This window comes from Pan troglodytes, chromosome 9 (genome assembly GCF_028858775.2).
Source record: "Pan troglodytes isolate AG18354 chromosome 9, NHGRI_mPanTro3-v2.0_pri, whole genome shotgun sequence".
NCBI lineage: Eukaryota > Metazoa > Chordata > Mammalia > Primates > Hominidae > Pan > Pan troglodytes.
Window position 1 is genome coordinate 87,524,769 of NC_072407.2, and position 14,199 is coordinate 87,538,967.

Sequence of the window (14,199 nt, forward strand, 5' to 3'; positions counted from 1 at the left end):
ACTAAACTATATATTTTAGGGATAACTACAGAGGTGATTAATTATTACACTGTATAGTAATTACACTGTACCATTATATTTTATACTTTTTTGCATTCAAGCTTTTTAAGGTTAAGTTTTAAAAGACTGAAGGAAAATACTTTTCTTGACACTTCTTTTCTTACTCCCCTACTTTGAGCCATCGACAAATTCTAATGACAATATATATTTAGTATCCAGCCACTTCTCAACTCTTTGATCTGAGTCACTATATTCTCTTTCCTTTTCCATTGCAGTTGACTTCTAACCAGTCTCCCTGTTTTCCCATATAACCTATTCACAAAGTATCCAGGATGGGTGCTATGGTTTGAATGTTCCCTCCAAAATGTAAGTTGAAACTTATCTCCAATATGACAGAATTGAACAGTAGGGTTTTTAAAAGGTGATTGGATAATGAAGGTTCTCCCTTCATGAATGAATTAATCCTATTCATAGATTAATGGGTTATCATGGGAGTGGAACTGGTGGCTTTATAAGAAAAGAAACAAAGACCAGGAATGGTGACCCATGCCTGTAATCCCAACACCTTGGGAGCCTAAGGTGGGAGGACAGATTGAGTTCAGGAGTTCAAGACCGAGCCAGGTAACATAGCAAGATATTATTTCTACTAAAAATCAAAAAATTAGTTGGGCATGGTGGCACACACCTGTAGTCCCAGCTATTCAGGGGGCTGAGGCATGAGGATCACTTGAGCCCTGGAGATTGAGGCTGCAGTGAGCTATGATCATGTCACTGTACTCCAGCCTGGGCAACACAGTGAGACCCTGTCTCAAGAAAGAGGAGGAGGAGGAGGAGGAGGAGGGGGGACTGTGATGATGAGCATTTTGTCATGTGTCTGTTGGCTGCATAAATGTCTTCTTTTGAGAAGTGTCTGTTCATATACTTCACCCACTTTTTGAGGGGGTTGTTTGATTTTTTCCTTGTAAATTTGTTTAAGTTCTTTGTAGATTCTAGATATTAGCCCTTTGTCAGATGGGTAGATTGCAAAAATTTTCTCCCATTCTGTAGGTTGCCTGTTCACTCTGATGGTAGTTTCTTTTGCTGTGCAGAAGCTCTTTAGTTTAATTAGATCCCATTTGTCAATTTTGGCTTTTGTTGCCATTGCTTTTGGTGTTTTAGACATGAAGTCCTTGCCCATGCCTATGTCCTGAATGGTATTGCCTAGGTTTTCTTCTAGGGTTTTTATGGTTTTAGGTCTAACATTTAAGTCTTTAATCCATCTTGAATTAATTTTGTATAAGGTGTAAGGAAGGGATCCAGTTTCAGCTTTCTACATATGGCTAGCCAGTTTTCCCAGCACCATTTATTAAATAGGGAAACCTTTCCCCATTTCTTGTTTTTGTCAGGTTTATCAAATATCAGATGGTTGTAGATGTGTGGTATTATTTCTGAGGACTCTGTTCTGTTCCATTGGTCTACATCTCTGTTTTGGTAACAGTACCATGCTGTTTTGGTTACTGCAGCCTTGTAGTATAGTTTGAAGTCAGGTAGCGTGGTGCATCCAGCTTTGTTCTTTTGGCTTAGGATTGTCTTGGCAATGCAGGCTTTTTTTTGATTCCATATGAACTTTAAGGTAGTTTTTTCCAATTCTGTGAAGAAAGTCATTGGTAGCTTGATGGGGATGGCATTGAATCTATAAATTACCTTGGACAGTATGGCCATTTTCACAATATTTATTCTTCCTATCCATGAGCATGGAATGTTCTTCCATTTGTTTCATCCTCTTTTATTTCATTGAGCAGTGCTTTGTAGTTCTCCTTGAAGAGATCCTTCACATCCCTTGTAAGTTGGATTCCTAGGTATTTTATTCTCTTTGAAGCAATTGGGAATGGAAGTTCACTCATGATTTGGCTCTCTGTTTGTCTGTTATTGGTGTATTGGTGTATAGGAATGCTTGTGATTTTTGCACATTGATTTTGTATCCTGAGACTTTGCTGAATTTGCTTATCAGGTTAAGGAGATTTTGGGCTGAGACAATGGGGTTTTCTAAACATACAATCATGTCATCTGCAAACAGGAACAATTTGACTTCCTCTTTTCCTAATTGAATACCCTTTATTTCTTTCTACTGCCTGATTACCCTGGCCAGAACTTCCAACACTATGTTGAATAGGAGTGGTGAGAGAGGGCATCCCTGTCTTGCACCAGTTTTCAAAGAGAATGCTTCCAGTTTTTGCCCATTTAGTATGATATTGGCTGTGGGTTTGTCATAAAGAGGTCTTATTATTTTGAGATATGTCCCATCAATACCTAGTTTATTGAGAGTTCTTAGCATGAAGGGCTGTTGAATTTTGTCAAAGGCTTTTCTGCATTTATTGAGATAATTATGTGGTTTTTGTCTTTGTTCTGCTTATATGATGAATTACATTTATTGATTTGCATATGTTGAACCAGCCTTGCATCCCAGAGCTGAAGCCGACTTGATCCTGGTGGATAAGATTTCTGATGTGCTGCTGGATTTGGTTTGCCAGTATTTTATTGAGGATTTTTGCATTGATGTTCATCAGGGATATTGGTCTAAAATTATCTTTTTTTGTTGCGTCTCTGCCAGGCTTTGGTATCAGAACGATGCTGGCCTCATGAAATGAGTTAGGGAGGATTCCCGCTTTTTCAATTGATTGGAATAGTTTCAGAAGGAATGGTACTAGCTCCTCCTTTTACCTCTGGTAGAATCCAGCAGTGAATCCATCTGGTCCTGGACTTTTTTTGGTTGGTAGGCTATTAATTATTGCTTCAATATCAGAACCTGTTTTTGGTCTATTCAGGGATTTAACTTCTTCCCGGTTTAGTCTTGGGAGGGTGTATGTGTCCAGGAATTTATCCAATTCTTCTAGATTTTCTAATTTATTTGCATAGAGGTGTTTATAGTATTCTCTGATGGTAGTTTGTATTTCTGTGGGATCAGTGGTGATATCCCCTTTATCATTTTTTATTGTGTCTATTTGATTTTTCTCTCTTTTCTTCTTTATTAGTCTGGCTAGTGGTCTATCTATTTTGTTGATCTTTTCAAAAAGCCAGCTCCTGGATTCATTGATTTTTTGAAGGGTTTTTTGTATCTCTGTCTCCTTCAGTTCTGCTCTGATCTTAGTTATTTCTTGGCTTCTGCTAGCTTTTGAATGTGTTTGCTCTTGTTTCACCAGTTCTTTTAATTGTGATGTTAGGGTTTCAATTTTAGATCTTTCCTACTTTCTCTAGTGGGCATTTAGTGCTATAAATTTCCCTCTACACACTGCTTTAAATGTGTCCCAGATATTCTGGTATGTTGTGTCTTTGTTCTCATTGGTTTCAAAGGACATCTTTATTTCTGCTTTTATTTCGTTATGTACCAAGTAATCATTCAGGAGCACGTTGTTCAGTTTCTGCCTAGTTGTGTGATTTTTGAGTGAGTTTCTTAATCCTGAGTTCTAATGTGATTGCACTGTGTGAGAGACAGTTTGTTATAATTTCTGTTCTTTTACATTTGCTGAGGAGTGCTTTACTTCCAACTATGTGGTTAATTTTGGAATAAGTGCAATGTGGTGCTGAGAAGAATGTATATTCTGTTGATTTGGGGTGGAGAGTTCTGTAGATGTCTATTAGGTCAGCTTGGTGCAGAGCTGAGTTCAAGTCCTGGATATCCTTGTTAACTTTCTGTCTCGATGATCTGTCTAATGTTGACAGTGGGGTGTTAAAGCCTCCAACTATTACTGTGTGGGAGTCTAAGTCTCTTTGTAGATCTCTAAGGACTTGCTTTATGATTCTGGGTGCTCCTGTATTGGGTGCATATATATTTAGGATAGTTAGCTCTTCTTGTCGAATTGATCCCTTTACCATTATGTAATGGCCTTGTCTCTTTTGATCTTTGTTGGTTTAAAGTCTGTTTTATCAGACTAGGATTGTAACCCCTGCTTTTTTTGTTTTCCATTTTGTTGGTAGATCTTCCTGCATCCCTTTATTTTAAGCCTATGTGTGTGTGTGCACGTTAGATGGGTCTCCTGAGTACAGCACATTGATGGGTCTTGACTCTTTATCCAATTTGCCAGTCTTTGTCTTTTAATTGGGGCATTTAGCCCATTTACATTTAAGGTTAATAAAGTTATGTGTGAATTTGATCCTGTCATTATGATGTTAGCTGGTTATTTTGCTTGTTAGTTGATGCAGTTTCTTCCTAGCATCAATGGGCTTTACAATTTGGCATGTTTTTGCAGTGGCTGGTACCAGTTGTTGCTTTCCATTTTTAGTGCCTCTTTCAGGAGCTCTTATAAGGCAGGCCTGGTGGTGACAAAATCTCTCAGCATTTGCTTGTCTGTAAAGGATTTTATTTCTCCTTCACTTATGAAGCTTAGTTTGGCTGGATATGAAATTCTGGACTGAAAATTCTTTTCTTTAAGAAAGTTGAATATTGGACCCCACTCTCTTATGGCTTGCAGAGTTTCTGCCGAGAGATCAGCTGTTAGTCTGATGGGCTTCCCTTTGTAGGTAACCCGACTTCTCTGGCTGCCCTTAACATTTTTTCCTTCATTTCAACTCTGGTGAATCTGACAATTATGTGTCTTGGAGTTGCTCTTCTCAAGGAGTATCTTTGTGGTGTTCTCTGTATTTCCTGAATTTGAATGTTGGACTTCCTTGCTAGGTCTGGGAAGTTCTCCTGGATAATATCCTGCAGAGTGTTTTCCAACTTGGTTCCGTTCTCCCATCACTTTCCAGTACACCAATCAGACGTAGATTTGGTCTTTTCATGTAGTCCCATAGTTATTGGAGGCTTTGTTCATTTCTTTTCACTCTTTTTTCTCTAAACTTCTCTTCTCACTTCATTTGATTCATTTGATCTTCAATCACTTATACCGTTTCTTTCACTTGATCAAATTGCTACTGAAGCTTGTGCATGCATCATGTAGTTCTCGTGCCATGGTTTTCAGCTCCATCAGGTCATTTAAGGTCTTCTCTATGCTGTTTATTCTAGTTAGCCATTCATCTAATCTTCTTTCAAGGTTTTTAGCTTATTTGCAATGGGTTCAAACATCCTCCTTTAGCTCGGAGAAGTTTGTTATTACCAATCATGTGAAGCTTACTTATGTCAACTCGTCAAAGTCACTCTCTATCCAGCTTGACAGAGGATCTTTTTAAACACAAGTCAGATCCCTCCTTTGCTCACTCTGCTGCAGTCACAGTGACATGCTTGATGTTTCTCCAACATGCCATCTACACCATGTACACTCCCGCCACAAGGCCCTTGCACTTGCTATTCCCTCTGCCTGATTAACCCTATACCTCTCTCAAGTCATTTGGCTCTCTAATCAATGTCACTTTATTAGAAATGCCTTTCCTTTCTACCTTAGGTATGTTCTTTATCCACCTACTCTGTTTTATTTTTTGTGGTGCTTACCAGCTGACCTATTAAATACTTTATTTATTTTACATCTCTGCTCACTAGGTTGTAAGCTCCATAAGAACAAGAATTTCATCTATTTTGTTAACTGATATATCTCTAGTTTCTAGAACAATTGATGGCAAATTATATGCACCCAATAGTTATTAAATGAATATTAAACAAAAACAAACATACCAAAATGTTAACAGTAGAGGGTAAAAGTATTTGTGTTCTTTGTATTTTCCAAATGTTCTACTTTGAAATTGTATTAAGTTTATAAACAGAAAAATAAGCTATTATTCCGAGACAGTAAAATAGCACCAAGCTTAGCATCTGACAGATAGTAGACAAGCAATAAACATTTATTAACTTGTTATCTAATCTAGATGAGAAAGGCTAACAATGACCAACATATACATATATTGAATATGTTGATGTTGAAGCATATAAAAAAGTAATAGTATAGTTTATTTCAGTCTTTAATTTATACATGCTGCAACTTTCATTGTTTCCTCCAAATCACAAGAGTGAATATGGGTTTTTATTGTGAAATGCTGCCCAAGAAATATTTACTGCATATTACTGATTTTGAAGCTCATGATTTCACTTACACAAAAAATTTCACAGTGAGTTTTAGGGCTTACAGAAGTAAATTTCTTTTAATCACAGTTCAAGGAATCCCATGCCTATCTACACCTGAGTCCTGAAAAGAAAGAAATCTAACAGAAACCAAGAGTTTTTCTTCAAAAGATTACCTATATGGAAATTAAACTACTGCACGTAAAATAAACCAAAAGCTTAAAATCATACTCTAGAGGCTAATCTCATAAAAGCTATTTCTTATTCTAACATAGATTTTTGGAACCTAAAGGAATTCTCAAAAGTTGGGCATTACTTTAAGAAGTAAGTGCCTTACTACACAGTACAAGGCACATTGACTAACCCGAACGCTTGCAGAGGAGAGCAAGCAACCAGGACGGTGGAGGGCTCTGGTTTGTCAGAGGAAAGACAATCTAAGGACAGGATATGTATAGCCTTTTCTTGTGAAAGACAAACACACGTTCTAGCTGTCTCAACATTTTTTAAAGAATTGTCACATTGAAGAACCGATATCCTCCGATGTATCTAAAATGCAGACCTATTATTATTTTTCATTCATTTTATTCAACAAATATTTACTGCATACCTGCCATGAGTCAGGTGCTGTGATAAATGCTGATGATACATAGTGAACGAAAATACTGGGATAGAGGTTAAAAAGACATTAATCTATGAATCACTGATGAATTAAAATCACAACTGTGATATAAGCTACAAAGAAGTACAGAACACTATGAATGCATATAACTGGAGAATTTGATCTAATGAGGCAGATCATGGAATGCTTAATTGAAGAAATGATTGGAGATCTAAAAGACAAAGGTTAGTTCGGTGCTCACTTCAGCAGCACACATACTAAAATTGGAATGATACAGAGAAGATTAGCAGGGCCCCTACAAAACGATGACACACAAATTCATGGAGTGCCCCATGTTTTTAATCAAAAAAAAAAACAGGTTAGTTTTGTGAAAGCTGAAAGAAAATTAGGAAGAGAGCTACCTAGGATGAAGGAAAGCAAAAGAAAAGGCTCTGTAGAAGAGTAAAACAAAGAAAGAAAAACTAAAAGAAGGCCAGTCTGGCTAGAAGTGATTGGTTAAGAAAAGAATCATACAATATGAGAGGCTAAAGAGGTAGGCAGAAGTCATACCAGGAAGAACTGATAGGCCAGGATAAGAAATATGTCTTAATCCTTAGGCATGGGCAAGGACTTCATGTACAAAACACCAAAAGCAATGGCAACAAAAGACAAAATTGACAAATGGGATCTAATTAAACTAAAGAGCTTCTGCACAGCAAAAGAAACTACCATCACAGTGAACAGGCAACTTACAGAATGGGAGAAAATTCTTGCAACCTACTCATCTGACAAAGGGCTAATATCCAGAATCTACAATGAACTCAAACAAATTTACAAGAAAAAAAAACAAACAACCCCATCAAAAAGTCGGCAAAGGATATGAACAGACACTTCTCAAAAGAAGACATTTATTCAGCCAAAAAACACATGAAAAATGCTCATCATCACTGGCCATCAGAGAAATGCAAATCAAAACCACAATGAGATACCATCTCATACCAGTTAGAATGGTGATCATTAAAAAGTCAGGAAACAACAGGTGCTGCAGAGGATGTGGAGAAATAGGAACACTTTTACACTGTTGGTGGGACTGTAAACTAGTTCAACCATTGTGGAAGTCAGTGTGGCGATTCCTCAGGGATCTAGAACTAGAAATACCATTTGACCCAGCCATCCCATTACTGGGTATACACCCAAAGGATTATAAATCATGCTGCTATAAAGACACATGCACACATATGTTTATTGTGGCACTATTCACAATAGCAAAGACTTGGAACCTACCCAAGTGTCCATCAATGATAGACTGGATTAAGAAAATGTGGCACATATACACCATGGAATACTATGCAGCCATAAAAAATGATGAGTTCATGTCCTTTGTAGGGACATGGATGAAGCTGGAAACCATCATTCTCAGCAAACTATCACAAGGACAAAAAACCAAACACCGCATGTTCTCACTCATAGGTGGGAATTGAACAATGAGAACACATGGACACAGGAAGGGGAACATCACACACCGGGGCCTGTTGTGGGATGGGGGAAGAGGGGAGGGATAGCATTAGGAGATGTACCTAATGCTAAATGACGAGTTAATGGGTGCAGCATACCAACATGGCACATGTACACATGTAACAAACCTGCATGTTGTGCACATGTACCCTAAAACTTAAAGTATAATAATAATAAAATTTAAAAAAGAAATTGTCTTAATCTTAAGAACAGTAAGAAGACAATAGATTTGAGTTATTAACTTCAAGAATTCAATGGCATCTCTCTTAGAACAGAGATTATAACATTTTAACAACTGAACCTATCTAACAATAAAATGGGTTGCCTCAGAGACTGAGCATCCCATTACTGCAAGTAATCAAGCAGAACCTAAATGATATCTTTCAAGAATGCAATACAAGGGACTATGCATGTCTTGGAAATTTATCACTGAGGCTTCATCCTTCATTAAGATTAAATGTTTCAATTATTCAAACACCAAATAGGGATTTTCCAACACACTGTAAATGTTTGAAGTTTCTTTTTTTTTTTTTTCTGGTTAGAGACACTCTGTTGCCCAGGCTAAAGTGCAGTGGTGGGATTATAGCTCACTGCAGCCTCAAACTCCTGGGCTCAAGTGATCCTCCAGCCTCAGCCTCCCAAATAGCTAGGACCACAGGCATTAGGACTACAGGCACGTGCCACCAAGCCTGGCTAATTTCTTGTTTTTTGCAGAGATGGGGTCTTACTATGTTGCCCAGGCTGGTAAACCTTTGAAGCTTCAAAATGAAGTATTAATTGTTCATACCAATGTGAAAAACAAAAATATTTGACTGCAGTTCCATGGTGTTTCTCAGGAAGGATCATAATATTATATAATAGGAGATCCATTTTCAGTGTGGATTACATTGAGGGAGTGGCTCTTTTCCCCTGTCCATTGCCAAAGAACAGGTACAGCAATAAGCACAGGAGAAAGGGCATCAAATGAAAGATTTCTGTGGAACTAGCATGAAGGGATTCAAAAAATAGCAATAACAAAGAACTCCAACCTGGTGCAAAGCAAAGATTATTTTCTTGGCCACACTACTAAGGGGTTCTCATCATTCCTTTAGCAAAGATGTAGATAGAACACAATGGATAAGTACTTTAGTTGAAGTGACTATGCTGAAGTTAACTGTAGAGTGGAATGCATACCGTTTTTATTCTGAAACAAGGGTTGAGATATTTAAAAACTAATATTTGACTATCTTCATCAAATAATTAAGTGCCTTTGGATACTGTGTCTATAAATATTATATTGTGACCTTTCTCTATAAATAATATAACCATATTTATAGATAACGTATCTTGAGTTAAACAGTGCCTACTTTATTATCACTGTCAAAAATGGATAAAACCATCATTTAATAAATCAGTCTCCTAGCCAGGTTTATTCTTGCTCAGTGTGATACATGTCATACTAACACAACTTCTTTAGTAACAACTTTTTAATAAAAAGTCAAAAAATAACAGATGTTGGTGAGGTTGCAGAAAAAAGGGAATGCTTATACACTATTGGTGGGAATGTAAATTAGTTTAGTCCCTTGGAAAGCAGTGTGGAGATTTCTCAAAGAACTGAAAATGAAATTATCATTCGACCCAGCAATCCCATTACTGGTAATATACCAAAAGGAAAATAAACTGTTCTACCAAAAAAACTCCTGCACTCATTTTATTTACTGCAGCACTATTCACAACAGCAAAAACATGGAATCAACCCAGTTGCCCATCAACAGTAAACTGGACAAAGTAAATGTGGTACGTATACACCATGGAATACTACACAGCCATAAAAAAGAACAAAATCATGACCTTTGCACCAACATGGATGCAGCTGGAGGCCATTATTCTAAGTGAATTAACACAGAAAGAGAAAACAAAACACAGCATATTCTGACTTACAAGTGGGAGCTAAACATTGAGTGTACATGGCCAAAAAGATGGGAAAAAATAAACACTGAGGATTCTAGAAGGGGAAAGGGAAGGAAGGGAGAAAGTGTTGAAAAACTACTTATTGGGTAATACGTTCAATTAGCAATGGGATCATTAGAAGCCCAAACCTCAACGTCATACAATATACCCAAATAACAGACCTGCACATGTACCCTCTGAATCTAAAGAAATTTTAAAAATTAAAAATAGAGTTTTTAATATGAACCAAAAGAAAAAAGGTAAACATTATGGATTTTAAAAATCAAGCCAGATTTTGTACTTCAAGAAACAAATTGGGATGTCAATAGTGAGCAAACCAATACTATGTCACATGAACTTATCAGTTGAAACCTTAGAGTTAATTAGCTCTATGAGTTTTGGGGTTCTTTTTATGTAATGGTAGTATCTTCAATGAGCACTTATCTTTCACTAGTATGTCTTCTTGCCTCCCCATTTAATCACCAGCAAGGTACAAACTTCTACTTTCTAATAGCTCCTTCCATGTCTTAATCTCCATTTTGATCTACCCCACCTTTCTTTAGGCTCATACCATTTACTTCTTCCACCAGACTGGTCTTGCTGTCATGCCGTTAGAAGTATCTTTTTGTTATTCAAAAAAATAACAACACCTATTTGATATGTCTTATATTTAACCTATTGATACTTCTAACAGCTGTTCTTAATTATCCAACAATCTCCCAAATCCCCCAAATCTGATTAGTTACCAAGTCCTATTAATTACCTTTCTAAATATCTTTCAAGGTCATCTTCTGTTCCCCATCCTCATTGTTTCTTCTTTAACTGAAGTATTCACTAGCTTTCTTTTGAACAATTTAGTTTTCTCTTGAACACCTTCTGGGTGTTTTTCCAACTACTGGTTCCTTCTCCCTTGTAATACATATTTCAGACCCTTGCAGAGTAATTTTGTAAAACTCAGATTTATTCATGTCCTTCTTGTTCTTATATAATCTATAATAATTATAGGTATCATTTCCTGTGTTTGTTTGTTTGTTAGGCACTGTGCCAGATGCATTATAAACACTGTCTTTAATCCTCACATCAACTTTGTAAGATAGATACTAGTATCCCTGTTAACAAATGCAGAAATGTAAGGCTCCTGGTAGTTAAATAATCTTCCAAAGTTTTTACAGCTCATTGGTGGATGTGAAACAGAGCCCAGATACATCTAGGTTTAAAGAGTCAGAGAATATGCCAACTGGCAATATCTGTGAATGAAATCACATAGGGGAAATTTTTGAATATGCTTTTATTATTTTACCTTACTTTTCAATACAATTCAACTTTCATATTTTGACATCTTCTCTAACTTTCCTGGTGGAAAGTGCTTTCATCTCTGGGTATAGATACTTTACAGATTCTTACAGCACTTTTTGGAACACTGAATACCAAACAGTTATCATTCCTCTAACAGATTCTTATAGCACTTTTTGGAATAGTGAATACTAAACAGTCACCATTCCTCATGTATTTTTACAACTTGTTTTCTCTACGCATTAGCTGTTTTGTTTTAAACAGAGTTGTTAAATAGATGTTTAAATCTTTAAAAATGTCTCTTTAAAAATGTCTCTTTCTGTTGCTTACCTTTGTTTTCGTACACTCTTGGTTTCAGTGCATCTGAGTTTCAGGAAGGAGTCACTCCCCCTACGTACTGGGCAGAGGTTTCATATTGAGCTCTCTGGAAATATATACTTTTGCTGTACACCAATAATCTTCTTGAATTATTTCGTTGGAGGAAAATAAATCAAGAAAATATACTTTCGTGGTACATCTATCATCTTCTTGAATTACTTGGAGGATTTCTGGGAGCTAAGGTAAAAATTAAGAGTTGGGAACTATAGAATCATCTATATTTGTGAGTGATAAGGTGGACTGTCAAGACAATATTAAAAATAATTTGGTGGATGGTATGGCTGTAGTCAGATAACTGGAGTTGGTAGGAAATATAATTTGATTGTTGGAATATAAAAGACAAAAGGAGAAGTCAGAGTCACGTTTAACTCACTAATTTTGACCTAGTCCATTCAGTAAGAGAATTGTTCAGTGTACGCCTAGATTATTCTAATTTCAAAACTATATCTTGTTTATACGACACAGTAAATTAATGGAATATGAGTTCTCTAACGGGGGGCAGATACTGTGAGTAGTGGACCTAAACATTTTACGATGGCAAGAACTTGTGTAGGTATGATTAATACGTGGTTAAACTTGGACTTTTGTGTCAAACAGACCTGATTGAATCTCTGTTCCACAACTTACTAGCTGTGTAAATTTCAGCAATTCCTAAATCATCACTTTTCATTTTGTAAACCTCTTAGTCTTAAGACTTGATTTCTTCAGCTGAAAATTGAGGATATTAATAGTGTCTATCTTAATGCTTAATTCATAATACCTTGAATCTAGCAAGTGATCAAAATAATATGGGTTACTACCATTATTATTGATTTTCAGATCAGTCTTTCTTGTGTTCATTCTCAATGACATAAAGAGAAACAACAGGGTAATATAAGAACTGACTAGAAGTGGCAACACTGGTTTTGTTTTTGTGTTACGATAACATAGCTATCCTGTTTGCTAGGTTCTCATTCATATAGTAGAAATTTGTGAGGTTTTATGAATCTTCTATCCATAAATGGTTATCAGAATACAGGATTTGAAGATCTGGTTTGTGATGAGTAAAAGCATGATACTAAATCCTTATCATAGTCTAGATATAGTTCAAGTCTAACAGAATATGACAAGAAAGAAATAGAATAAGTTCTCCTTGATTACAAAGTAAGGTTATGTAATTTGTCTCCAAATAGCACTAAAAAATTCTGTAATTCACAGAGTGAAATCCCAATAATTGCCCTGATTACATTCTATTTTCCATTTACTTTTCCTAATCAAATACATTGACTCTCTCTGCTAAATCTTAATTATCATATCAAGTCACTTCTCAGACCACAGTGGAATACAACTAGAAATCAATTCTAAGAGGAACTCTCAAAAATATACAAACACATGAAAACTCAACAATCTTCTCCTGAATAATCTTTGGGTCAAGGACAAAATTAAGATGTAAATTTAAAAACTTTTGGAAATGAATAAAAAGAGACACAATATACCAAAACCTCTGGGATATAAGAAAAGACTAAGAGGGAAGTTTTGAGCAATAAATTTATACATCCAAAGGACAGAAAGATCACAAATTAACAACCTAACATTGTACCTCAAGGACCCAGAAGAGTAAGAGGGAACCAAAACCGCAACTAGCAGAAGGAAAAAATTCAAAGATCAGAGCAGAATTAAATGAAATTGAGACCAAAAAAAAATCAACCAAATGAAAAGTTTGTTTTCTGTAAATGTAAACAAAATTGATAGAACACTAGCTAGATTGACCAAGAAGAGAGACAATTCAATCAGAAATTTAAAAAAGGAGACATTACAACTGAAACCACAGAAATACAATTGATAATCAGAAACTACTATGAACATCTCTACACTGACAAACTAGAAATCCTAGAGGAAATGAATAAATTCCTGAACACATAGAACCTTCCAAGATTGAACCCTAAAAATACAGAAACCCTAAAAAGACCAAAATGAGTAGTGAGATTGAATCAGTAATAAAAATTTTCCCAATAAAGGAAAACCCAGGACCGGAGGGATTCACAGCTGAATTCCACCAAAAGTACAAAAAAGAAACAGTATCAGTCCTACTGAAACTGTTCCAAAAAATTGAGGGAAGGAAATCCTCCCTAACTCATCCTATGAAACCAGTACCACCCTGATATGAAAGGCAGGCAAAAACATAACAAAAAAAAGGAAAAACTACAGACCAGTATCCCTGATGAAAATAGATATAAAAACCCTCAAAAAATATGAGAAAACCAAATCCAACAGCACATCAAAAAGATAATACACCATGATCAAGTAGGGTTTATTCCAGAGATGCAAGAGTATTTCAATATATGCAAATCAATAAATGTAACTCATCATATAAAGATAATTAAAATCAAAAAATGATATGATCATCTCAATAGATGCAGAAAAGACTTTCAGTAAAATTCAACATCCTATCATGATTTTAAAAAAAACCCTCCTCAAGATAGGCACAGAAGAAACATACCTCAAAATAATAAAAGCCATATATGATGAACCTATAGCC

At 36.0% G+C, this 14,199-nt stretch overlaps 1 protein-coding gene and 1 non-coding gene across 15 annotated transcripts in view; one reads left to right on the forward strand and one right to left on the reverse strand.

Annotated features, from left to right (window-relative positions):
• DLG2 (discs large MAGUK scaffold protein 2) overlaps positions 1-14,199 on the reverse strand; it is a 2,168,441-nt gene that overhangs the window by 2,043,062 nt on the left and 111,180 nt on the right. The gene's annotated exons all lie outside the window — the stretch shown is intronic.
• On the forward strand, positions 6,821-6,927 carry LOC112204828 (U6 spliceosomal RNA). The gene has a single exon (XR_002938586.1). It is a non-coding gene; the product is annotated as a U6 spliceosomal RNA (small nuclear RNA).